Source organism: Anser brachyrhynchus (assembly GCF_964034855.1).
Source record: "Anser brachyrhynchus genome assembly, chromosome: 14".
NCBI lineage: Eukaryota > Metazoa > Chordata > Aves > Anseriformes > Anatidae > Anser > Anser brachyrhynchus.
Genome location: NC_137709.1, coordinates 2,395,633 through 2,420,258, shown reverse-complemented (window position 1 = coordinate 2,420,258; position 24,626 = coordinate 2,395,633). Strand labels below are relative to the sequence as shown.

General features: G+C 47.0%; 1 long non-coding RNA gene across 1 annotated transcript; it reads right to left on the bottom strand.

Annotated features, from left to right (window-relative positions):
* On the bottom strand, nt 1-15,248 carry LOC308177882. The gene is made up of 5 exons (XR_013939468.1): nt 14,554-15,248; nt 13,350-14,006; nt 12,815-12,866; nt 2,775-2,995; nt 1-588 (listed from the first exon to the last, which is right to left on the bottom strand). It is a non-coding gene; the product is annotated as an uncharacterized lncRNA (long non-coding RNA).
* Nucleotides 15,249-24,626: the final 9,378 nt, after the last annotated feature.

Here is a 24,626-nt window from a genome sequence, read left to right as displayed (position 1 = left end):
AGCAGATGGACTGCCATGCAAGCAAGAAGACCTTGAGGTGACAACAGCTTTGGGCATGACGGGAACTACCCAAGCAGCTATTTTAAGACATTGAGCAATTCCTGTTGCCGGGAGCTGATGACATTGGGATTTGGAGTCGTTACGCATCAGCTTCTCTAGCAACTGTGTACGGCTTTTTTACATTGTAGTGGATTGATAGAGAGTTGTTATCATGAGAGCATTAAAAAACAAAAACAACAACAAAAAAACAAACTCTTCCATGGACTCCTAGCTTCATACCAAACTGTCCTAGCGCCACTCCCCATAGCCTTGATGTTTGCAGGCTGCTCTCACACCTCAATCTCTCTGCTTTCTTGCAAGGTCACTGGTACGACCAGAAGTCTGAACACACCGAAGGAGCAGACGATTAAAGCAGGTATTCTTATGGGCCATCATTAGCCCCATAACCCAATCTTTTCAGCCAGGCTCCATACTCTGTGAATGGCCGGCGTGAGTTGCCCGCTTGATGAACCTTTCTCACTCCACTGACCGGAGAGGTGCACTGGCAAAGCCAGGCTCCCTTGGCAAAGCTTCTTCCATCTGGAGTGACTTGAAAAATACGAAGAAACAACAATAACAACAGGAAAAGAAGCAGGAAGCCTTGATTCACTTAAAAACAACAGTCAGAGCATCTCCCAAACACTGTTCTTCGTTCTCCTCCTGGCAGTCACTTGCCGAGTTTCCCTGCTATTAGTGTTTCCTCCTACACTTTGTGTGTCGGGTCACCACCGAGTAACAGGTTACAATATGCTTGGCACAGGCTGGAGAATCTGGGGTTGCACCATCAGACAGCCATTTTCTTAGAACTTCAAAACAGCCAAAAATAAGAAAAAGTAGCATTTGGGGAAGTTTTCAACATATGGTTACATGAGCAAACTTAAAACATATGGACTATCAAATGTGCTCAAGATGTGCAAGAGCCCATTCAGTGATCGCCAGTCAGTTATTACACGAGATTTCATGCAACTAGGATTTCCTTTTCAGTTTCGCAAACAGTCCAGAGGCACTTCATCCACAGGAGAAAAATTAGAATTCACCTCCTCTAAAAGGTATTCATTAATATGTTGTCTGAGAATATGAACGGTAAGGAATTTACCATTGGAAGGATTTATTATCTTTGGTTCTGGTTCTAAATAATATCCATTTGCTACCAAATAGAAAAAAAAATCAAAATATGTATTTAATTTAACTTCATACAGGATGCACAGGAAAGCTGGTTCATCCATCCTCCCTTAAAAATGAAAGCGATAGTAGGTATTGTTGATTATATTGTTCCACTGGGAGACAGAAATAAACCTGAATGCAGAAACTTAAATCACCGCTTTCAATTTACTAAAACAAAACAACAACTGAAAGAAATGTTGCATCTTCTCTTTTTATAGCAATATGCAATGTAAAAATGCAATTCATAACTGTGAATAAATAACTGATGATAGTAGATCTTCTGTAATGCCAAAAATTTGTTACATAAAGCTGCAACATTTTTACATCTGAGAACTAAAATGCTTCCTTTTGCCTTAAGTATTACAGTGAACCATAAGAAATTATTATCTTGGAGGGTGAAACTAATGTGTAACTTGTAAGAGGATAACCCTACATCTTTCCTATAACACAATCCAAAATAAAGATGTCCGTGGTAACTTAGGCATCAGATACCAAGACAGCTGCAAGCAGATAGGTTAGCAATGTAGATTTTAATGTCATTTGTAGATTATGAACAACTTCTATGGGCAAGCCAGAACAGTTTCCAGCACAACTTGCTTAGCCTTATCATTTCAGCAATAAAGTTCAAAATAGAATTTATTTTTTTTTTTTGCACATAAGTTTCACCCCTGTCCCTCCAGCTTTGTTTTTGCCGTTGTCCTAGGACTTGCCATCCTCTCCTGGTAGGAGGTGAATGCAGATGTTGTCCTTGCCCTTCAGCTTCGCTCAGCTCCAAGGGCTCTCTATGATCACTTCAAAAATGTCAGCTATGGTGTTTATGTCAGCACTAGTAAATCAAGAAATAGAAAAAAAAACTGAATTTCTCCAGCCGCGCACCTGAGGTTCTCTGATCTCACTGCTGGAAATCTGACCCTGCCCTAGTAAAGGCTCACAAACGATTCACACAGAGCACCTCTCTGGTGGGTGCTCTGGATAAAATTGTTCCCTTCTGTTTCTCACCTGGAAATCAAAAATCATACCAGTGACCAGGTATCATGAGGGTTTGAAGGAGAAAATAATACCAGAAAAAAAAAAAGGAAAAAAATATTTTTATAAGGAAAGCACAGCTGTGTTGGAAGGAGCCTAGCCCCCCTTAGGGTAGCGAGCCCTCTGCAAGCAAGGATTTAACCATCTCCCGTATATCTGCACTGGCTCCAGAAACTAGAGATTCTTTCAGCAAATAGTGTGCAATTTCTGCCAGGTTGTCTTCCCTGGGGAGAACAGCTGGGACTTGATACCCTTCGGTGAGCCGCTGCTTACGAGGTTCATTAGCACTTAGAAAGAGTGCATAAAAGTTTGGGTCTTGCCTCTGACACCCTGCCCATGGGCACTGCCGGTCCCCACAGACCCCCGAAGGTCGGTGGCCGGTGTGGTGCTGGCCCCAGCCCAACGCTGCACAGTGCTGCGGCGAGAGCAGCATCAAATCTGGGCTGGAAGCAGGCAATGAGAACAAGAGGTTATGCTGTTTGGAAGTGGCACGGCCAAATTGCACCTAGTGCATCTGTCTGTGACTGCCGTTTCCCCATTCTCACCTGTATGTGGGCCATGCATCCCTCATCACCCGGTTGCTCCCATTTTCGGGCTCTCAGCACCTCCAGGCAGTGACTTTTTCCACGTGCAGACCAAGACGGGGCCCGGCCCGGCTGCCCTCCAGCCACAAGCACAACACAGAGGAGTTTAATAAAGGTTGGCAACCTCTGATGGAGCACCTCTCCCCCAGATAGGCAGGGACTCGCACCGCCGTGTGAAAGCACTGAAAAAAGAAACACAAACAGAAAGCTTTCAGGCAGGAGAAACCACGTCCCATATTCTTCGAATCTGCTTCATATTATAAATCACCGGTGAAGGTGATAAATGTGTGCACTTAAAACAAAATACACGCTCCGCGCAACGGGACTGTTCAGCATAACAAAGCGGCCTGAGGGCAGCTGAGCTAAAACAAGCGTGTCGCTCTTACTGGCATTTCTCGGGGTCTAGGCGAGCGTGCAGCAGCAGGGTTTCCCAGCCTGCTGCTCGGTTTCGGCTTCGCCCCGCCGCGTGTGCCTGCAGAAGTGCACAGGGCAAGGCGCTGGGCGCGCGAGGCTTCCCCAGGGCCCAGCCTGCAAAGCTCGCTGCAGGCTGGCAGCAGTGCTCGTCCCTCTGCTACAGGCGCTCCCCAAGAGCCCCTTCACCTCGTTCCCTGGAGGGTTACGTGATACGGGAGCGATAATTATCTGTCTGCTGCCGTTTGCTTTCTGTATTCCATTCCAGGGCTTTTCTTACGACAACGTTTTTGCTAATGGACGGCCCTCCCTGCTGCCCGTGTAGAGCACCTCGCCCATTACACCTGCTGGATGGGGTCTGGCACCGCACAGCAAACAAAATGGAATTAAACCTTAGCTGTAAAGTAAGCAAGTCTTATTACACCCAATTTTACAGTTGGGTAAACTTACATACTGGAGACATTTAAATGACTTTCTGCAGCATTACAGAATGAGCTGGCAAAGGCACAGAGCCTGGAAAAGTCCAGTGCTCAGTCACTGCTCTGCCCCCCCCCCGCCGTGAGAAAGCAAATTTATTAAGCGTGTGGTTAATAGTTAAGCTTACGAGCAAGGGGGCATTAAGCCATTACAAAGCTGCCTTCCTTAAGCGCGCCAAAAACCTGCTGCCAGCACCGACAGGATATTAATCGTGCCTTCCCCCACCCCTGCGGTCCGGAGGCAGAGGTGATTTATCACCTGGCACTGAAACGAAGTGACATTCACAGCTTCTGACACAGGTGGAGGAAAGCGCGCCGGGTCGGGGGACACAGGGGACCTGTTTGACCCCAAAACTTAAAGGAAAGCAACCGTAAAGCAAGTAAAGGAATAAAAAGTAGTGCTGTTGTTAGAAGAAAGACAGTGCTGCAAAATTCAGCCGTCCCTTGTAGCGATACCAGACATCCCAGGCGGCGGCTTCCTTTGCAAGTTGTCTCCAAAGCTTAGCTACTCTGTAAGCACCAGGAGGCCAACGGCTGGGAGATAACCGTATGGGGAGATGCAGAGGGGCACTGGGGAGCAGATGACCCTGTTTTTCAGGGATGGAACTGGTTCTTGATTGCTCACGGAGCATGGCTCGTGGCTGTCTGTAAACAGACGCATTTCCCTTTCCAACGGCCCAGTTCTTCCCCCGGTTCCATTCCATAGCTCTGTGGTCTCACCTGCTGTCACATCCCAGGTCACGAAGTTCCCACCAGGTTACAGACATTGGATTTCCATTGCTGGCAAAAGGAAGCAGAGGGAACTGGCGTGGTCAGAAAGGCAGCTGAGGAAAACAGTCAGCAGTGGGGAGCTTTAAAGCCAGATTATTCCGAAACCAAGACACTGATCCACCGGTGCAGGCGGAAACTCCCTGAGACGGGAAAACGTTCTCCAGCTTAACCCGGAATTTGCCGAGTACGCAGCGTGTGTGGAGCCAGGCTCTCATACCTCATTTCAGTAATAATTAAGAACTTATGACACTGGGAAAACAAGAACTAATTAAACGCTAAGAGAAGGGAGGCCACTGCGTAATTGGGCTAGGGATACGAGGCCAGGCTAGGAAGGTTTGGGGACCTGGTAACAATTCATCCTTCAAGCCTTCTCCTCCACACCAGAGCCCATGCCCAGCTCTAGATGTAAAGCACTTGAATGGGGTCATGGCCGAGGAGCAGCGTTTGTTCCCACATGCTCTAGCGTACTTCTGCCATCCTAATTGAGTTTTGTGCTGAAAACACACTTCTTCTGGAGGAACAAGAAAGGGGAAGGACAACTCCTGGCTGTCCTCCAGGAAGCTTGAGTCATTTCAACATCATCCTGAGATTTAGACACTAAAATGAATTATAAATGGACCAATTTTGCACTGCTTAATGGAGGCTTGTACAAGGTAGAGCAGGGATTCCAGGTCTCCTGCCAGCTGGGACAGAAGCCTTAGGGGTGCTGTGCATTTTATAACCCAGGAAAAACTCATTTGGGATTCCTTGCTGACAAATTCAAGGTGCCCATGAGCCAGATGATAGTCCTTTTACTTACAGTGACATAAGCCTGAAATAAGTCCATTAAAGCACGTGAAGAGAGGGAGGAAAAGGAACAGCAAGAAACAGGTCACAGTGATAACTTCGGTGCTCTGTGGAGTGGGGGGGTGAACCCCACTTTGATTTTCAATCAAACCCAAATGTAGATGGGCAAAGGAGGCTTATGCAAATATCATCTCGGAGCTCGAGCTCTCCATTCTTGTTCCACGTGAGGTGGATTTAACAAAAATCCCCATAATTTTGTCACCTAGCAGGGCCGTTTGGACTGGTGAGGGCACGGGTGATGTGTTAAATAGGGCTGCGCCTTGTGCCGGCCCCAAATCACTCAGCACTCGTCATTCCCATCAACTTCTGCTGGAGCTGTGGGGCCAGCTCTTCGGAAATAATCACGCATAAGTTATTCTACCAAGGACAGCTGCACATCACGCTATTACAATTTTCCCCCCACCGACTTAATAAAGAGCGGATGAGGAAATGTCATATCATCTAAAGAACGACACCTACTGTTGTTTTTGGAAGCGTGGCCCATTTAGTTGGGCGCTCAGCCCGACACCCCAAAGTGCACTTTGAAGCCTGCGGTGACATTGCGTCCCGAATAGGACTTGTCACTTAAACGCCTTCTCGATGCATATTACACAGAGACAAAGGTACGAGCTATTTCAGCACGTGAACTTTACAACTAGAAAAATCAAGCATGTGTCAGTACCACTGCAATTTCATCTGCTCTCTGGTCTCCACAGCATATGGTCTGATGGTGCTATTCCATTTTCTGTCCCTGGGAGAGCAGTTTGAAACTGAGAGAAACAGCATGGTACATTTGAGTTTATGGGGTATTAAAAGGGCTACAGCGAATGGCAACCAAGGCACAGAAGTGAATTATTTATAGTGCGATTGCACTTTCTCCTGAACTACCCTTCAGACAGGTCAAGCCTCGGACATACGCATTAAGACCTTGTTAAATCCAAAGTCAAGGCAGCATCCTACAATGGAGACATCCCAGTATTAAATGAAACTGTGTTCGGGTAAAAATCTTTCAAAATTAACACTCTGGGAAAGACATCACTCAGTTCCTGGCTTAAGGACACATATTTCATGTAAACCTCTCTTTATCTAATTTATTTCCCTTTTTGGGTGAGGTCTCCTACATAACATGACCTAAGGAGAAGATCTCTCTATTTTTGCAATGTTAGGACAAAAAAGTAGTCCTTTATTTTTCCCGGTAATACTGAATGCACAAGTTAGCCAAGACATCCCTTTGAGCTCAGGTACCAGCCAGCTCCACAGAAATCTGTTTTGCACAAAAACTGGAGCCAGTTCTGCACTGCAGAGAGCTGCAGTGAATTGCTGCACTATTTTCGTGCTGCTACGACAGGGCTGTTGCAGGTAGCCCTCCCAGGCAGGCAGGGGGGGTTTGGGGCCAGAGGAGGGCTCCTGCTACCAACACAGAACCCAGGCACTGCTCAGCAGCCTGCAGAGCCTCTCTTTGTGGGCAGAGCCTACATTCGCCAGGCTGGCAGCAAGAACAAGAACTGCCTGGCCAATAAATCGCGATCCCTATGATATAGGTACTACAGAAAAGGGCTAAGAAAAGACCAAAGCAGAGAGTTTGCCTTTCACAGGCTACAATTCTCCACGAAACGTTTACATAAGGAATTACTTCTCCGCCTACATTTTCTATCCAATTTCAGCCAGTCGCGGCTTGTCCGCAGCCCGCGCGCGGGCAGGTGTTTCAGGCCCTGAGGTTAGATTTTGGAGCAGGGCTGGACACCACCACTGCCCTCGTTCCCTCACATCCTGAGGCATCTTCACAAAACCCCATCCCAGCTGGTCTGTGCCCAGCTCGAAGGATGCAAGCGGGACGTTGGCCACCCAGCCCCTTGTGCTACGGAAAGAAGGGGACCCGGCTATTCCCACGACGAGAGCCGGCACCGCGCACAGCCCTCCTCTGCCTTGGCCATAAGCAAGCAGAGCAGAAATACTGTCTCAGCAGTAAACTAATGAGTGCATATTTTTATGAGACTTGATAGCACATTAATTGATTTTATTGCAATTTATGGCATTTGCATAATGATGTGAGTCAATATGAAGATAGTGAAGCGGGAGGTTATAAAAAGCATCTCAGAGTCTCATTCTCAAGGAGCAGAGCCCAGTCCCAGCATTTCCACATCTCAGTTTTCTTATTTTGGTCATGCTGTTGTTTTGCATAACTTTCTGAAGCACGCAGCAGCATTGTGCTGATAGGCTGACTACAAATAGCATCTAACAGTGCTACCTAGGAAATGTCTGATATCATCCACAGATAGATTAAATCTGTAATTACAGGATTCTTAAACCTAGATATCAAATTTGCATTATTAAATCCCTCTATCTAGAGCTTCTCCATCAAACCAACAATCTTTCTTAGGTAACAGCCACGGGAGAGGTGCCACTTGTTTAGGCCAGCTGATTGCATTGCTCTTTTTCTCTTTGCTTCGCATGTCTAAGCAGTTGCGGTGGCACACAGCGATGCAGCCCTGCTGCCTACCTGCACCAGCTCTGCCATGAACCTTCGGTCGTGCTCTGGCACCAGAGGCCCAAACCATCTCAGCATCCAATTCACAAGCCACAAAGGTGATTAAAGGGGTAACATTATGACTTAAATGCAACTAAAAATCTTGTTATCGGTGAGCAATTCCTTAGATTAAACAATAAGGAAGAGCTTATACGTTGAATCAATGCAGTGAGTTTCCATTTGAATGGAAGACGTTATTAGAGTATTTTTTTTCCAGCACTGATGGCACAGCAGCCCGGATCTATAACCGCATTAAAAGCAGTGCTCAGGAAGCACAGCCTGGCCAGCACGATGCAAAAGGACTGCCAACTGGGAGCGTTGCCCACAGACACCCCTTGTGAGAGGCATTTCTGGCTTGGCAAAGATCAAACAGCCCCACGCAGGATGGGTTTCCAGTGTGCATTACAACCCCCGGTTCCATTCAGTCCTGTATCAACAGGATTATGCCAGGACAGATTTCTTTTTCGCCTAATGGACTCCAACAAATGTGAATTGTTGGAATGAGAATTCTAATTATAACGAACAACAAAAAAAGCTGCAATTACTGCTTGTTAACAAACTTGTGGTACTAATTAGAATACCTTTCAGCAGAAAACATTATACCTTGATGTATTGTTATTACTATTATTACTATTCATCCTTTCTAGACTCTCTGGATCCTGTCCCACATACAAATACCCAACAGGTCAGAATTTTAGTAAACAAACTCCCACAGTACTTCCATGCCACATTGCAGCCCAAGGATTGTTTCTAGAGTACCAGCAATTAAAGTAATTAAAGTAATAAAACACAAAAGAAGATGTAGGAATTAATCAAGTCTAGATCAAATCCAAATAATTTGGTTGTTTTTCCAAGGGCATAAATACTGTTTTGTTGCTAACACCACACTGGTACCTGGAAGATGGCTCTCCTTGAAAGTAAAAGCAGCAAGGGGCAGAGCCGTTGTCTCGTACCTCAGTAGCTAGAAGGACACCCAGGAGAACAATCAGCAAGATCACCCCCAACATAACCAGCTCTCAATGCAAATATCACTTCACTGCTTTGGCGAGGACTGCAGAGAACATCTTGTACCAAAGACCACGAGGGGACAGGCAGGGTCTGCCCAGTGAGCGATGGGCACATCTCGCCCTGCTCCGAGGGGACAGTGCTCAGCCGCCGAGCACGCACCTGCATCCAGCCAGCTCTCCCAATTCTTTGCTGGGAGCTTCATATGATCAAACAACTTTGTCCCAAATTAAGCCGCCATCTTAATTAAATACAGAAGTTGAGTGAAGCCCAGAACTACCATTAGTCAATACTTGGGCTTGCTCTTCCAACTGACAGTCCAAAAACACTTTTAATCTAATAACCCTCGCAGCATCCGTGTGACCTAAACAGGTTTCACTGCACTCATTTCACAGATGAAAGGTGCAGGGGCAACAAAACAAAGTGACAATCCGCCACGAGCCCAACTTCAGGTTAGGTCATTTAGCAGAAGGGGTGCTGGGACAGAAAGCAGAAACCCTGAGCGAGGGGAGGAAAAACCCATCCCACAGCTCCGAGGCGGGAGCCCTTCTCCTTCCTCTCCCCTCGGAGAGGACGGGAGTCTCGAGCCATTACGTGCTACGACTGGGTGTGCTTGTGCTCTGCACGATAGAATTACATCTACAGATGGTCTAGACAAAAAACATAGCTAATTTTAGCTTAGCTAGAACCTCGTGCATGTAGCTGGGGAAATAAAATTAGATGCACTTTATGTAATTTCTAAATTATCTAGAAGACCTTACTCTGTAAATAAATATCAGCCAAAACCTAATCTTATGTTTCATACAATGTGGTTTAGTCTTTAGTTCTTTCATGAAATATCACACCTAGGAAAGAAACATATTTTTTCTTTTTTTGTACATCTACCCAGACACATTTAGAGTTGGGTATTTTTTGTCTATCTTGTAAAATCCCATTATCACACAGTAATGTGTCCCTAGTACCCTTTATAGATTATTTTTCTGCTTTTCCAATTCCGTTAAATAATTAGTGGTAATTGCCCTAAGCAAATGGTTACCAAGCAATCCAATACTGTCAGTAAGCGATTTGTGCTTTTGAGATGCCCTTGTCTTCACACGCTTGTGTCAGCGGAGCCCGGAAGAGGACAGCCAATATGAACACACACTGCACCGCTCTCCAGATTCATGGAGGCAATTAGCAGCAGAATCCGCTTCAGTGCCTGCGGTCCTGGCACAGGTGAAAATACCGGAGAAAAATCTGTAATGCTCGCAAGCAGTTCTCAGAACTGCCAGGGTGGGAAGAGACTGTATCCGGAGAAAGATGCTTCACCTCCTCCAGCATGAGCAACAGCTGAATTTTCCAAAACAACCACGAAAGCTTCCAGCCTACACACTTATTGCTCAAAATACCAGATTCCCCGTTAATAATTGAAAAAGCAGTGCTGTGATTCTCCTCTGCATATGAGTCTCCTGTTAGTCTGAACTTTTGGTTCAACATTTTATAGCACTTGCACAAGCTAAAAATAAAAACAAAGCGGTGACTCTGAGTGAGAGAGCCCAAATGGGCTGTGCTAGCCTCAAACACACTGAACCACCAAAACCTGGTACATGAAAACAAAACCTGAGCTTTATTATGAGCACAGCATTGCAATTCGGGACCACGCAGCACAGGACTGACTATGCAGGCTGCTTTAAAGAGCCCAAATGGTGAACATCTGAGATTTTCAAGGCTGCTTCTTGTGGAAACAACAAAAAAATACACATTAAAGGTGATCAAGTTTTTATGCCATTGCATACAATGCCAGAAACCCAGGCTTACCTAGAATACCTCTTCTCTGGGATTAATTATTTTTATTATGGACAGTGATCCTCAAGATCACTGTTAGCAGTCGACAGGTGTGAATGGTAAGTGCAGTCTGTTACACTCCAGACAAGAGGCAATTTGCAGCTATTAAACAGCGGTTTGCAGAATAATGATATTGTTTGCATTATTCAGTACCTTCCGTATGAAGAATTCAAAGTTCTTTGCAAATAGGAACTCTTAAAAATCCCGTGTGGGATTTTTTGCAGACAAGCCAAGAGAGGCAAAAACTGCATCCGACTTCTTTGGACAAGGCACACAAAGCGGCAGTGTCCCTGCTGTGACGCGGACTTGGGATGCCCTACTGGGGCTCAGCTCCCAGGACTGCTTTTAAAACAGTGCATACCCTTCATTTATCGCTACCGTTTTATGACTTAATTCCCCCATGCTGCTCACCTATTGCATGATCACTTTTTTCCAGGTGTACAAATTCCCCACTGCATAAAATATGTTTTAGCAGTTTTCTGAAAGATATTATCACTGTTAGTCCTTAAATAGCATGGATTTTCAGCGCTGCCATGTGCTACTCTAATTTATGTTTTGACCCTTCAGCTCTTCAGAGATGAAAATCAGAACCTTCTAAATGTACTGAATAAATTACTGTCTTTATAATAAAGATATGACTAATATAATTCTAGTCAATTCAGAATATTCTGAAGCATTGCTCATGGCACCGCTTCTAGATAAAAATAAATGTTCAAACAATTTCATACTTCAGCATAGTGATATCTCTGTGATGCATCATCCTGGATCCACACAATTATAAAGTAAAACTAAAGTGTATTTTAAAAGACCTTTTCCTCATTTCTCATATATGTAAAAGTCTCATCACTCATGCATGCACGATCCCTGTAATTGCAGAAGTGGCATTGTAGCACTGCTGTTTTGACAGCATATTCTAAGTAATTTTTCATTCTTGAGGGATTATTTCTCTCTCTCTCCCTTGTTTACTTGTTTTTATTGTTTTTAAAGGCAAACCTAATAACCCATGATGTGCTGCTCCTAGGAGCACACACGGATCTGCCTAACCACCGCGGGGCAGAGCTCCCTGCCCCGGCACTGTGATGCTCACCAGAGCTGAGCCCTGCGCCCCAGGGGGCTCCACCGTGCTCATGTCCCACCTCTAGGGCAAAGGAGCTGCACTGAGAGACAAATTCAGGGCAGGCGACCTGCTCAGCAGGTGCTGTTGCCTCGGGTGGGGCTGATGGAGAATAAAAGGAACAAACCCTTTGAAATCATCAAAATACATGTACAGAGAGGGTAGTAACCAAAGACACCTACCCAGGTAGGTATCATCACTGCTCAGCACATAAGGCACAGAAAGTGGGCATTATTTCATGCTGATAAGCATTTTATAGTTATATGTCAAAGCTCTCCTTTGGATTTCTGTAAAATCTTATCGAAATAAATAAGTCATTTATATGCGGGACCGTATAAACACTCTCCACTCTGTCTTTGTCTTCCTGCGAAACTGGCAGGCTGCACTTGCCTCTCAGTTGCCTGGGTAAACAGCTTGCTAATATAACCAATATATGTGATAATATTCCTAAAGCATCATTTTACAAAAGGGCAAAATTGTTTGACCCAAACAATTCCCAATATGTTTTATGTGTTACCATTGATAGAAATTTCTCCTGCCTTTCACTTTAGTGCAAACGAAAAAAAAGCAACTGCAACAAAAGCCCTTTAAAATGCATGCAATAGGAAAGAAAAAAAAAAGGCAAAAAAAAAAAAAAAAGGCAAATCTCCAGAAATTACTTTCTCATTGGCATGGGCAATTCTGAACACATCACAGCTCTGAGAAGTTCTGGTTCTCATTTCAGAAACTGCTGAGATCTGGGAACATCCATTTTATCTGAAGGTTGATGTGCCAGATCAGTGCCCCGACGGGAGACGTGCAGAGGTACGTAGGTGCCTGGGAATGCAGATTGGCACCTTGGGGGATTTGAACCGAGCGAGAGCTAGGCTGGTTCTGTCAGCTGCTGTAAGATTCTTGTCGGGGCTTTGAGCAGCCAGCAGCAAAACCTCCGCGGAGCCAGGGAGCCGGGCACGGGCTGGGGAGAGCAGCCGAGCTGAGCCCACCCTCGTCCCCCGCCCCGCTCACAGCCGTGCACCCCCGCCACAAGGACACCCCCAGCCCAGCTCACCTGCAAGTCCAGCACCATCCGCGCGTTGCAGCGGGTCCTGCAGCTGCATGGCCTGGGGAAAAAACAGAAAAAGATGTGAGTGACACGTATCCAGTGGAGTCCTGGAGCTCCGCCATCTCTCCAGGAGATGCCCCGAAAGGCCACTTGCAAAGTGGAAGCTCTTGGAGATGCCCGCTGCATCCATGGGTCGTCAGCTCCTGTGGGCACTTTGCTAATGGGCTCTGCAGGCTGGCATTATTACACCTTAATGTCTTGGCCAAAGAGTGGGATTTGTGTCACTTCATCCAGTTATGCAGACAGCATTTAAGAGGTCTAGGTGGAGCGGAGCACTGGCTGTGCTCCCCGTCATCCTTGGCCCTGCCATCCCACCCTGCCTCAGAAGCGGTGCGAGCAGCCGCCACATGGCACAGGTACCCCCGCAGGCTCCGTGTGAGGCAGGAGGTGACACAAGACCTGAAAATCCCACTGGTGCTTCACACGTGTGTCAGCTGGAAGGAAATCCTGCGCAAGTCTTCAGCAAGGAATACATACATACCTGTGTAGCGATCCTAAAACTCCTGGCTAGTGAGTGGTGGTCCTGTTAGGGCTCCTGTTTTAGCAACACGCCGTAAGCCTGCCGCTGCCTTTCCACTCCAGCACATCGGTGGGACGTTGTCAGTCAAAATCAGTTCAAAGTAATGAAGTGCCTCTCTTGTGTTAGGAATACCAACTCAGCTCAGGAAGAGGCAAGGCTGTGCAACGACACCGTAGGGCAGGACAGCAGCAAGGGCACGGGGCAGCAGTGAGGCAGAGGCTGAGGGAGCCCTTCACATCCAGATTTGGGAGCTGGCACTTTCCCTGTTAGTTTGGGGCACGGACCAAGCAGCATCTCCTTTATTTCACACCGGGTTTTTTTCCTGCTCCACATGACCAAGAGCAGCCTTGTGATATCTGGCTCGCTCTTAGGAAGCGCCTGCATCCGCAGCCCAGGACTCTGCTCCCCTCTCTAATTGTCAAGAACTCGTCTGTGCCTAAATCCAGGGCCGGTGCCAAATGGCTCTGAGTTTGCATTACTTTCAGCTGGCCAAGAGATCTTTATTTCTGTTTTATCTTTCTCACAATGTGTGCCACAGCCCAGAGACAGAAGCCTGGCAGCGAGGAGCCCTGCATCCCAATCAAGGGTCTGGCGCGGAGCAGCGATGTGCGGAGAATCCTGAAGAAGAAAACTATATAAATGCTAAGTACGGTTAACCTTCCTTCTCTCTACCCTGCAGTCTCCACTGAGGCAAATTTGTACATGCTTAATTTTCATTAATAAAATCAATATGTATGCACTTGCACATGTACCACTACAAATTAGCTTTCAAAAAAAAAAAAAAGTCTGCATGTGAATCTCTTCCCCACAAATATATCCTTGGAAAACATTCTCACTGGCTGCATTTTTCTGAAGATATTCAGCCACCCAAGATCTTGAAATATTCTAATTCAGGTGCTAAACACAGTCAGTTCATTTCCTGATTTATGTTTAAATAAATGGCCTCATCTTTTTAAAGCTAAAACCAAGAGATTGCAGTTATATTAAAGGGTAGTGTTTAAGCGAGAAAACAGTTTCTCTTAGCATTTATTTTTGTCACTATTGTAAGCTTTCTGCCACAAGGTTTTTGTCCTTGGCAGAATGAAACTTAATAAGCCATAATGTCACTAATTTGTCTAGGTTTCTAATGAGGCTGGTCTGAAAAGCTCTATTCCTTTATACTTGCATTTTCTTAATGAAATAAACTTTGTTCTCCTCCTGTCTTCTTTTCTGGGGTCTTTCATCCACTATTCAGCTACTCTTGAGCTTTTCAGCCAATTTCATAAACCGCAGCATAGATGTTGCCAGATCAAAAAACGCTGCATTATCACCTCCAATTAAGCAATCAGGCTAAGTGAATTCACCAGGGAATAGGAGTGCCTTCAGATCCCTCAGCCCACTGCCTCCACCCCCTTTCGGCATTAAATTTCCATTTCTTGGGTTGCTGCAGACGCTTACACAGGCGTGATCCTGGGCTGCAACCCTGCTGTCAGCTGTCTGAGAGCTGCCAGGGCAGGGGGGTGCAACAGCCCTTCAAGGCCAGCCCAGCTGCTTTGGAGGAAACCTGCACCGTGTCACAGCTTCTTCTCCCCAAAATCTGCACGCCTTTACCACCCCAGTCCTCCACCAACATACCTTAAGTCTCCTAAAGCTGCAGAGCTCTGTGAGCACAGCAGTGTGCTTGTCCTGCAAGAATAAGCCCTCAGGAGCAGCGGGATAGGGAAACGTGATGCCTTCCGAAAACCATCGCTGGTCTTCCAGGGTCTCCAGCCACTGGCGAGGGCAGCTGCCATCCACCCTGCTGCAGGAGCTGGCCTCTGGGCAGGGTCCCAGCTGGGAACAGGCAGCCAGAAAATGCAATATTTTGGCCAATAGCAGTCTGGTGGGGGGAAAAAAAATGGTATTTTACATCTCTTTCTTAAAATGGCCTTCCCATGGTATCTTGTTTCTGGGGCACACACACACAGCAGGGGGGTACTCAGCCACGCAACTCCTCCGCGACAGCCGTGGGGGGCAGGGGGGGGCCCCGCGTCCGGCTTATTCCATGGGAAGGGGAAGGGCAGGCAAAGGGTAGCATCACAAACAATGGTAGCACGCCGTGATCGAGTGCTTAAATCACGTTCTGACCCTAAATAATTCATCCGGCTGGGAGCTGGATAACCAGAGGCGAGGAACCACGGGAGCGGTGCTGGCTCTGGGGAAGGTGTTGGCCCTTTACGGAAAGGAAAAAACCTTTTACACCGGCCGGAGGGTCGAGAACCTTCTCCCTGCTTACACCTAGTACCTACCTTGCCCAAAGTCTAAATTCCTTCATGTTAAGGGCTCGCAGGGCTGTGCTGGGGATGCTCTCACCAGGGCGCACCCGAAACGTGCCCCATGCCCCATGTCTCCACGGCGTGCAGTTCCCTTCCTTCCCATTAGCAGGGCTTTAAAATATCCCAGGGCTCGTCTTTGTAACATTTACAAAGCGCCCGTTGAAGTGCCATTCGTGTTGAAAAGCTGCCTCTCTCCATCAAGGCTTCCTGGACTAAACACAACGATGTAACAAACATTGGCCATTAATAATTGAGAAAAACTCCTTCCCTGCGTGTTATTTTTCATCAGAATGGTGTGTTATTAGTTTATAGATATATATTTTTTAGCTGAAGGCTTTTTTGGCAGCAATTTGGCCTTCACAATAATGGACTTTACTGTATGTAAAGCCTTGGAAAAATAATGTTTTTGAGAGAGACTCAATAGTGAGTCTGGTTTGGAGAGGGAATTTGCTGCACAGTGCAATAGAAGCACAGTGCCATCTTTTGGGCTTACTGGCCGCGCCACAGCGTGGCTGGCTGTTGAGACATGTGAAACTGCTTGCCTGCTCAACAGATAGATACAGGGTTGGCCTTTGCTATCTCAGAAAGTTTTATTTTTCCTAAAATCACAATAATTTGTGGATTCAGTAAACTGCAAAGGAAAGATCATTTATCCTGGAGGTCAGGGCTCTGCTCTTACCGTCCCTGCCATGCTCAGCTGCAACCACACATTCATCTTACACAACTACTACTTATACATGTATTTCTTTGGGTGCCTGAAAAGTATCGCAACAAAGAATATCAACAAAGAATATCCCTAGGATCTCACCTAGCTGAGACTGCAGCTGTAAACCAAACAAACACCACGAGCATCTGAGCAGCATTTCCAGCTATTTTACCAGTGTTTCAGCACAAAAGTTTTGCACAGAAGCATGTGAATTTAAAATTAATATCCTCTTTTAATTTTTAAGAAATGCTTCCATTCTGTTGCCAGTTGTCTCACAGGGTACACCAGAAAAAAAAAAAATGAGAATAGGTCACCTAGAAATAAAAAACAAATTTTGTTTATTTTTTAAAGTATGCGGGGGGACTTGCAAGGATCCTCCATAAAAGCCATTTCCCTTCTTTTGAGAACAGGCTGCCTTTACCAAATTTACCAAAATTTCTTTATAAGAAATTGCACCTGCTGATTGTTTTGGGCTGCTCCTCATCCATGGTTTAGAGCCCCCGCTCCCACTGACCATGGCCCTACACCGCTGCTCCTGCAGGCACCCAGCCGGGGGTGCCGCCTGCTCGGGGGGGGCAGCAGCCGAGCCTCCAGCCACGCGCTGCCCCCTCCCAAAAAATGGAGGAGGCAAAATCCCTGACTCTCAGGCCTGGCTTGACAAATTGCCAGGGTTAATTCCAGTGCAGGGCTCTGAAAATCAGGGAAGAGAACCTGAGCCTCAGCTCTGCATTGAATTGCTGACTGATTAAGGGTAATAGGAGCTCAATAATCAACAGCATGAAGAGGTGAAACTCCCAAAGAGCAGCACAGGATCAAGATATTACGCTTTCATTGCATAAGAGTGACTGTAGCTTTTAACCAATATTTCTGCATATATGTCACCTTTTCCTTTCTGGTCGCACAAATGGAAATGTTCAAATACTTTCCTTTTTATGCTATAAATCTGACTTATTCGAAGAATTTGGTAAATGTTTATCTCACTGAGAAAAGGACACACCTCAGAGCACTTTCTCCAGACCAATGAACATTATTCTACAGCACTGCAGTTCACGATGTTATTTTTGTTTACTAGGGTCATAGAGAAAAAAAAATAATCCAGTTTTGTTCAAAAGATTAGGAGTTATTTGACACAGAAAAAATCGTAGGTGAGCCAGCATCCAGACATGTCCTGCAATTAAGATCTTGAGTTATTGACTTCACATTGACATCAGGAAGTCTATTAAATGCTGCTGTGGGCAATATGTATTTGACATTGTACAGGTGCACAGCACATTGGCAAAGCATCCCAACGAACGAAAAAGCCCTACAGAGCTACAAAAATCCCCTCCAGCTACAAGAGCAGGACAAAGCCACATCTCGATCTGTCAGCACAGGCTGCTAACAGTGGTGATGGAGAGTCATCCCCAAAGGAAAATCTCTGTCCAAAGGCAGATGAAATCTATTAAAAAGCCGCAAGAACACCCCAAATAAATATGTATTGTATCATGCATAGATATAGCTTAAAGCCAAAACAAGGGAAGAAGTCAACAGACATTTACCAGTGTCATTTCAACCGCTGAGCTTTGTAGAGCTGCGTTTAGCAGTTCCTGTCCCATGGAGGAAAAATCATGGTCCTTCACAATTTAACTATCTGAATCTTCCCTCTTTACAGAGGTTTTTATTATGCTGCTTCTTTAGGCACCAGGGTTAGTTTGGTAGAGAGTTTTCTTTTTCCTTTTACACAGATAAGCTCATATGGGAAGTTTCCTCTGACCTTGGAGACATTACGACTAGCTTAGCAATCATCTAGGATTTTATTCAAGCTTTAAAAGCGAGCAAGAATGTTTGCACAGACATCACGGGTATATAGAGCCAGCTTCTGAAATGTTTGTCCTATAAAGACTCTAATGACATTGTGCCGGTTTTACTACTGCTGCAACACTAAACCGTATCACAACTGATACCAGACTTCTGTGTCTGTAATGACTGGCATCTGCCAGCAATACCCAGCGCCTGATTATCTTGCTTAACCTTCACTTCCTAGCAATTAGAAAAAGCAATATTAAAATTCCTCCCTAGGCATTTGCTTCCCAGAGACAACAATGTGAAGCTTCAGAAATGCTGGTAGCTTTTAAAAGAACAGAAACCAGAAAAAAAAATGCAAAAAGAGAGAGGAAAAACAAGCTACATCAATAATTTAACCATTTCAAATATTCCACTGTTTATTTGTTCTTTGGATAGAACATGTCCAAGATCTTAAGTAGCCTTTAGAAGTGGCAGCTTTCAGCAACAAGCTCCCTTGAATTAAATGCAGCAGCTGGAATAGAATGGTAAACAACTCCCCCGTAAGCTCTACACAAACTTCATGCCACAAGATCTTTCTGTTTGACTCTCTGCTCATTTGAATTTCATAAACATGAGAGTGGGAGGTGTGTCTTCTGGGGGATGAAAAGAAAACCAGATAGGGATCAAATATTGCTCTGATGCACAGCAAACATCAGCCGACGTGGAAAAGGAGCTTAGTGCGGATCCTGTCCATAAGGCAAGCAAATTCCCTGCAGCTCACAGAAGATGTTGCAATGTAAAAGGATTGCAAGGGCTTAATTCTCTAAGAATAGAAAAGAAACCCTTAATAGATGCCAAGGTCCTCCGCCACATTCCAATCCCATATGTACAGCTTTCCCCCATGCGACCACTGGCATCAGCAGCAGGGAACGAGCAGTGGGGTCACTCAGCCCAGCCCCGGTTCCTTGCAGCCTCTTGGTGCCACACGTCCAAGTGGCTTCAGGAACCGTAATTCCCATCCTCAGGCGTGACTGGTCTTGCAGACCACAGGTGCTAAAGCGCCTTAGGATGCAGATAAGCGGTGATGGGGATGCAGAAACTGCCGTCCTCCCACTGAAATCAAAGACAGGCAGAGGCCAGGGCCAAGTACTTTTTGGAAACGTCCCAGAAGTACTGGCACCTCGATTTGGGAGCCTACATTCACTCAAGCACTATGGAGAAAGCTGAGTTATTTGTTGTGCTGGGAAATATCCCCCGGCATCTGAGCCCGGCTGACCGGCCATGTGAAGCGGTGCTCGGGTGCTGGAACACCAGGGCTGCCATCAGGGCCTGGGGTGGGAAGGCTGCTGGCAGCAGCAGAAGCCACCTCTCCCATGTCACCACAACATCCAGGCCTCCCAGCCCCACTGGTGCAACACGGACACCATGAGGATAGAGGTGCAGGCACCCCTGCAAGGCATGTGGAGCCGAGACAACACAGCGAGTTCAGATGAGCAGCTTGAAATTTTGTTCGCATTTACTCCAAGTTTGGCCTCCCAGGAGGCTGACCAGTTTGAACACCGAAGCGGTGTCAGTTTGGGATTAGTGCTCCCGGTTCCAAAATCCTCACAAAACACAGCACACGACAAGCTGGGAAGGGCTCTCTCATTTTGCTGTGCCGTTCATTGCCATCATCCTCCCTGGCTGATGTCTGAAATTGAGACAACAAAATCAAATGGGAAGGAGGGGGATGGACACGACCTAAAACCATGAAGTGTGTCAAAGCGGATTTTATTTTGTCGCTGAAGTGCTTGATTTTTGTGAGAACCAGAACCAGGATTTAAGGACGGTTGAATGATGTTGAACGGCGCTAATTCCCCTTGACAACTTCGCTAAGCACGTTACGGGCTCACCAGAAACCGGTACAACTCAGCCGCCCCTCCCTCCCCCTGCTAAAGCTGAGCTCAATCAGGAAAATCTTGGCGTATTTAGTACACCCTTGGCATATAAGGTATATTTGTACCTTATGCACTGCTGCTTCACTTGAGACATATGTGGAGCAAGGCTCCACAGCCAGAAGAGGCTGCTTTTCTTCAAAAAGATGTTAGCTGACAAAAAAAAAAAAAAAAAAGGTGAATATTAGAATCCTCCCAATTTTGTTAAAAATCGCTTCGCATCTGTTGCAATCCTGCAGGAGAAAGGCATGCTGAGCCCACAAGGAAAGCCTCTGCACGAGGCCTTGCTGGAGGGGGACAGGATGGGGACAGGGACAGGGCCATGGCGCAGCCGGGCCCCTCAGCGCTTCCCCTTGCCCATCAGTGGCCACGCACAGAAATCTTTGCCAGGCCACAGTGGGGAAGAAGCGGCTCCATTCACCCACAGCACTTAACATCCACCCAGCGCCGACACGCTGCCAGAGCCCAGCGATCCACACCCCGGTGTTCCTTCGATCCTTTGCAATAAGCGGAACAACTGTGTCGGGCTTCACGCTATTTCCAAAGGCTGCCTGTCAGGGGATTATCGATCCGAGGGGTTCTGGCTGGCCACACATCGTTTGCTCGGTGACAAAATGTGATGTCCCTGCACAGGCCCAGAGGTGGCTCGGCAAGGCCCGGGGGAGCGGCAGGCCCCGTCACAGGGCAGGGGGACATGGGGAGCAGAGGCAGCCGCAGAACGAGCAGCAGGGCCGCATTTAATCACTCCCCTTGGCTGACTTCTAATTGACCAGGTTTCTCTGCTTCTGAAGGCTGTACTGCCACAAAAGACCAGCTTTTTAGTTTTAGAATGTGTAATTGGCTGACGGTTACTTTCAGTACGTGCTTCAGTCACTGAGGGCTCTTGGAGCAGCAGAGGCCCCACGGCGACGTCGCTCTGTGGCGGTGATGAAGCCGCTGCCTCCTCCTGCCCCCCGGGCAGTGGCACTGCAACAGCCCCGTGCAGCAAAAGGGCAGCAGAAAGCCAAGAAATTTCTTACTTTCTGTCACTGCTATTATTTTTAAAAGCATTGCTTTGCTAATGGTACAGAAGGTGCTCCAGCACTAGCAGGTTTCCCATTACTGGCCAGCAGTATTGAATCAAGCTCGGGCACAAGCGCGCGATGAAATGGCTGAGCAAACCCAACAGAGAGAGGATAAAACAATGCCTCCACTCCGCACCCTACTTCTGCATGTCCTTGCTTACTTGTTTGCTCTTTCTGATGTCAAACGTATTGTTGGAGAAACATACGGCCTTGTTTAGAAGTCACATCTCCAATTACATTTAATTACCACTGCTGTAAAATCGAGGGTGACTTCTATTAAATCTAATTACTTCCCTCTGCAGATGGCAAAGGCAAATGGCCGAGGTGCCTTGCAAGCAGCACAGCTGCTTGGCAAGGTGCTGAGCAATGCCAGGGGAAGGAGCAAGCGGGGAGAGCCCTTGCAGGGAGCACTCCCCATGGAGGGCTTCTGGCACCCCCCATTCCTGGGGGTCCTGCAGCACATCCAGGCACTCGTGCACAGCCAGCACCCCCAGGGGGAGGGCATTATCTTCTCCCCAAATCTCCCCTCTGCACAAGACCTTCCTCTCCGGTAGCTTTTTATTAGTACAGAAAATAAAAAGAGAGAGAGCAATGAAGGGAGGTGCAGGTTTCCAGCCTGCTCCCCTATAGCTGGGCACCAAAGAGGCTAACAGATAAGTTCATACAGGAAAACCCAGGACATTCACAACTAAATTCATCCCCGCAGTCACGCTTTCAGACAGCACGTGACAGCTTTATGTTGTACCAGCCCGTGTCCTCAGCCTGCAAATCCTTCAGACAAGGAAGGGCTGGCTGTTTATCCGCCCTGACATCAGTGCTGTGCCCATCCCAAAACACAAGGCACCGAGATGAAGTGTGCTCACAGTCCCGAGCCAGCAGGTCACGGAGTCTCCCAAACCATTTTTTCCCTGTTTCACAGGCTTTCCCCACAACCATTAGCTGCAATTCCCAGAGGACAGGGACAACACTGGCGCCTGCCTTGGACAAATGACTTTTGTTGGGTATGGGCATCGTCCCTGCCGCAAGGCAGATGTTGGCTGCTCCTAAAATCTCACGCACCTACCATCCCCAGGACAGTTGCCCTGTGGCTTTGTTTAACACGGGTCGTGTTTACTAATAGATGAGTTTGAATTTATAATAAACTTGATGGTGCCTAACTGATAGGTCTAAAAAAAAGCCAATTATCTGACACTGTCAGCTATGATCCTAAAACAGATGTTTGAGTATATAAAATTACGTTGTGAGGTTTGAAATTGCACATACAATTACAACCTTCATTTTTATGGCTGCTCATAAGTGTTAAATGCAACTAGATCTACAGTTGAAATTCAGTTATTACCATTTTTCTTCATCTCTCCCAAGCCAAGATCGACTTACAGAATTGGCATACTGGTAATTACTCTCCTCCTCTGATGAATACAGAGGAACGACCGGAGATGTGGGACCTGCTTAACATTCGTCTCTTGCAAACAACTTGTTTCCTCCTGCACCACCAACAGTGTCAGCTCAGCTACAACAACCAAAAAAAAAAAAAAAAGGAAAAAGAAACAGGATCATGTCATCGTGTACCTCCAGGAAAGTTAAAAATACCGTGAATTCTGGGACAAACCACAAGAGCTGATGTCATGACATCGTGGGCTCTAAGTGCTCCTCCTGAATCGAGGTCGGCTGAAATATTTTTTCCCCAGCCTCAAAATCATGGGAATTAGAAGCTGAGGAAGAGTGTGGGGCAGAGACTTGTTGTAGCACTCCTTGTGCTCAGACACTGCCACTCTGGCACATTTCGCTCCCTTAATAAATGGTAAAGAGCTGAAAACCTCTGACCAAGCCTGGCCTGGCCTACCCCAGCCTCCCCAGCCATGTTCCCTTCATTATTGGAATTTCCTCCTTTAAGCAAACAGAAAACAGTTTGCGTGGAGGCAGCATCTGCTAAATGAGCAGTCGTTTGTGCTATGAGTGGGGATTAATCTCTTTTCATATCGACTTTGGAGGGACAATTCTTGGCTTTTCCTTAAGCACATGATACATGACATTATTGCAAAGTAACAAGCAGCTACTAATTCTTCCCAGTAAAATTGGACTGATACTTGCGCTCCAGCAGAAAACTAGAAAATACATTAGCTGAAGACACTGGGAATGCAACTCGAGTTTCACTCAGCAGCTGTTTGAGGCAGTGGCCGTTATTTCAGGTGATCTGGAGACCTGGAGCAGATGAAAGGCGAAGCTCCATCAAGGCAAGAAGCTACACGCCGCTCCAGCAGGTGCTTGGGATCGGGCAGCTCTAATACAAAGGTCTGGAAAGGGAACAGTGAGGACGGGGTGAGAGACGCAGCGCAGCACGTGCTGTGCGTTGGGCTTGGAAGGAGGCAGGAGAGGGATCAGGCCCCAGGTCGGGATCCCATTTGCTGCCCCACCTCTGCTTCTGCAGCCGTACCTGGTCAAAGCGATTCTAGACAAACTGGCAACAAGACCGCGGCTTGCTTTTTTCTTTCAGAGCTACTAAAAGAAAGAAGAAAAATGCGAAATCAAAATAACTCATTAAACAAGAGCGCTCACTAATGAAACTGCTGCTTCTTAATTTGATTTTACAAAATGAATTGCTCATTCACCGTGGCCGTAATGGCATTAGGCTTTCCAATAAAACCTGAGTGCTACCTGCTGCCTTTGCAGATTTCCCTAAGAGCTTGCTCATGTTCCTGCTGCACCGCCCTGCGGGAAGAGAGCTTCGAGCCGCGCTGCGCCCACGGCTGGAGGACAGAGGGAATAGGATGGGATGGGAGTTACAGGAGGACAGAGCGATGGGATGGGATGGGCATTACAGGAGCACAGTGGGATGGGATGAGATGGGAGTTACAGGGTGAAGGCTCATGGGGCAAGTGGGGAGGAAACCCAGCCCCTGCAGAGGGAGCTGGACCAGGCACCCCCAGCAGCTCGGGGAGGGAGGAAAAAAAAAAAAAAGAAAAAAAAAAAGTATTTTCATCTCTGTGCTTCCAACCCCCCTTCACTGCCCACACCATTTTATTCTACTCGTGTAACTGTTTGCAAGGCGAGCTCTGCAGCCCCATGGGGGTTCTGCAGCAGGCTTTGTGCTGCACCCAGCATTTGGGGCTTGATGGGGCAGCAGCAGCTCCTCTGGGGAAAAGGGGGGGACGTAAGGCCTGGCCCTGTGAGCAGAACCTCTCACCCCAGTGTCCCCAAAATGTCCCCACTGTGGCATCCCACCTGTGCTCCCATGGGACAGGAGGGGACGCTGGCACTGCAGGGTGCACCCCCACGTACACGGGGTGCGCTTCCAGCCACTGCCCCCATGTACAATTTGAGAGGGGGGAGGCAGAGCCAAAACCTGGGGGCCAGCACTCCCTGGAGGACAAAATCCCGTGGTGGCTGCTCCTCGGCGAGCCCGGGGGCAAGCGATGCTCCCCAGGTGCTTCACGGCTCCGCATCGCCAGCTGCCAAAAAAGACCTGCTGGAAACTA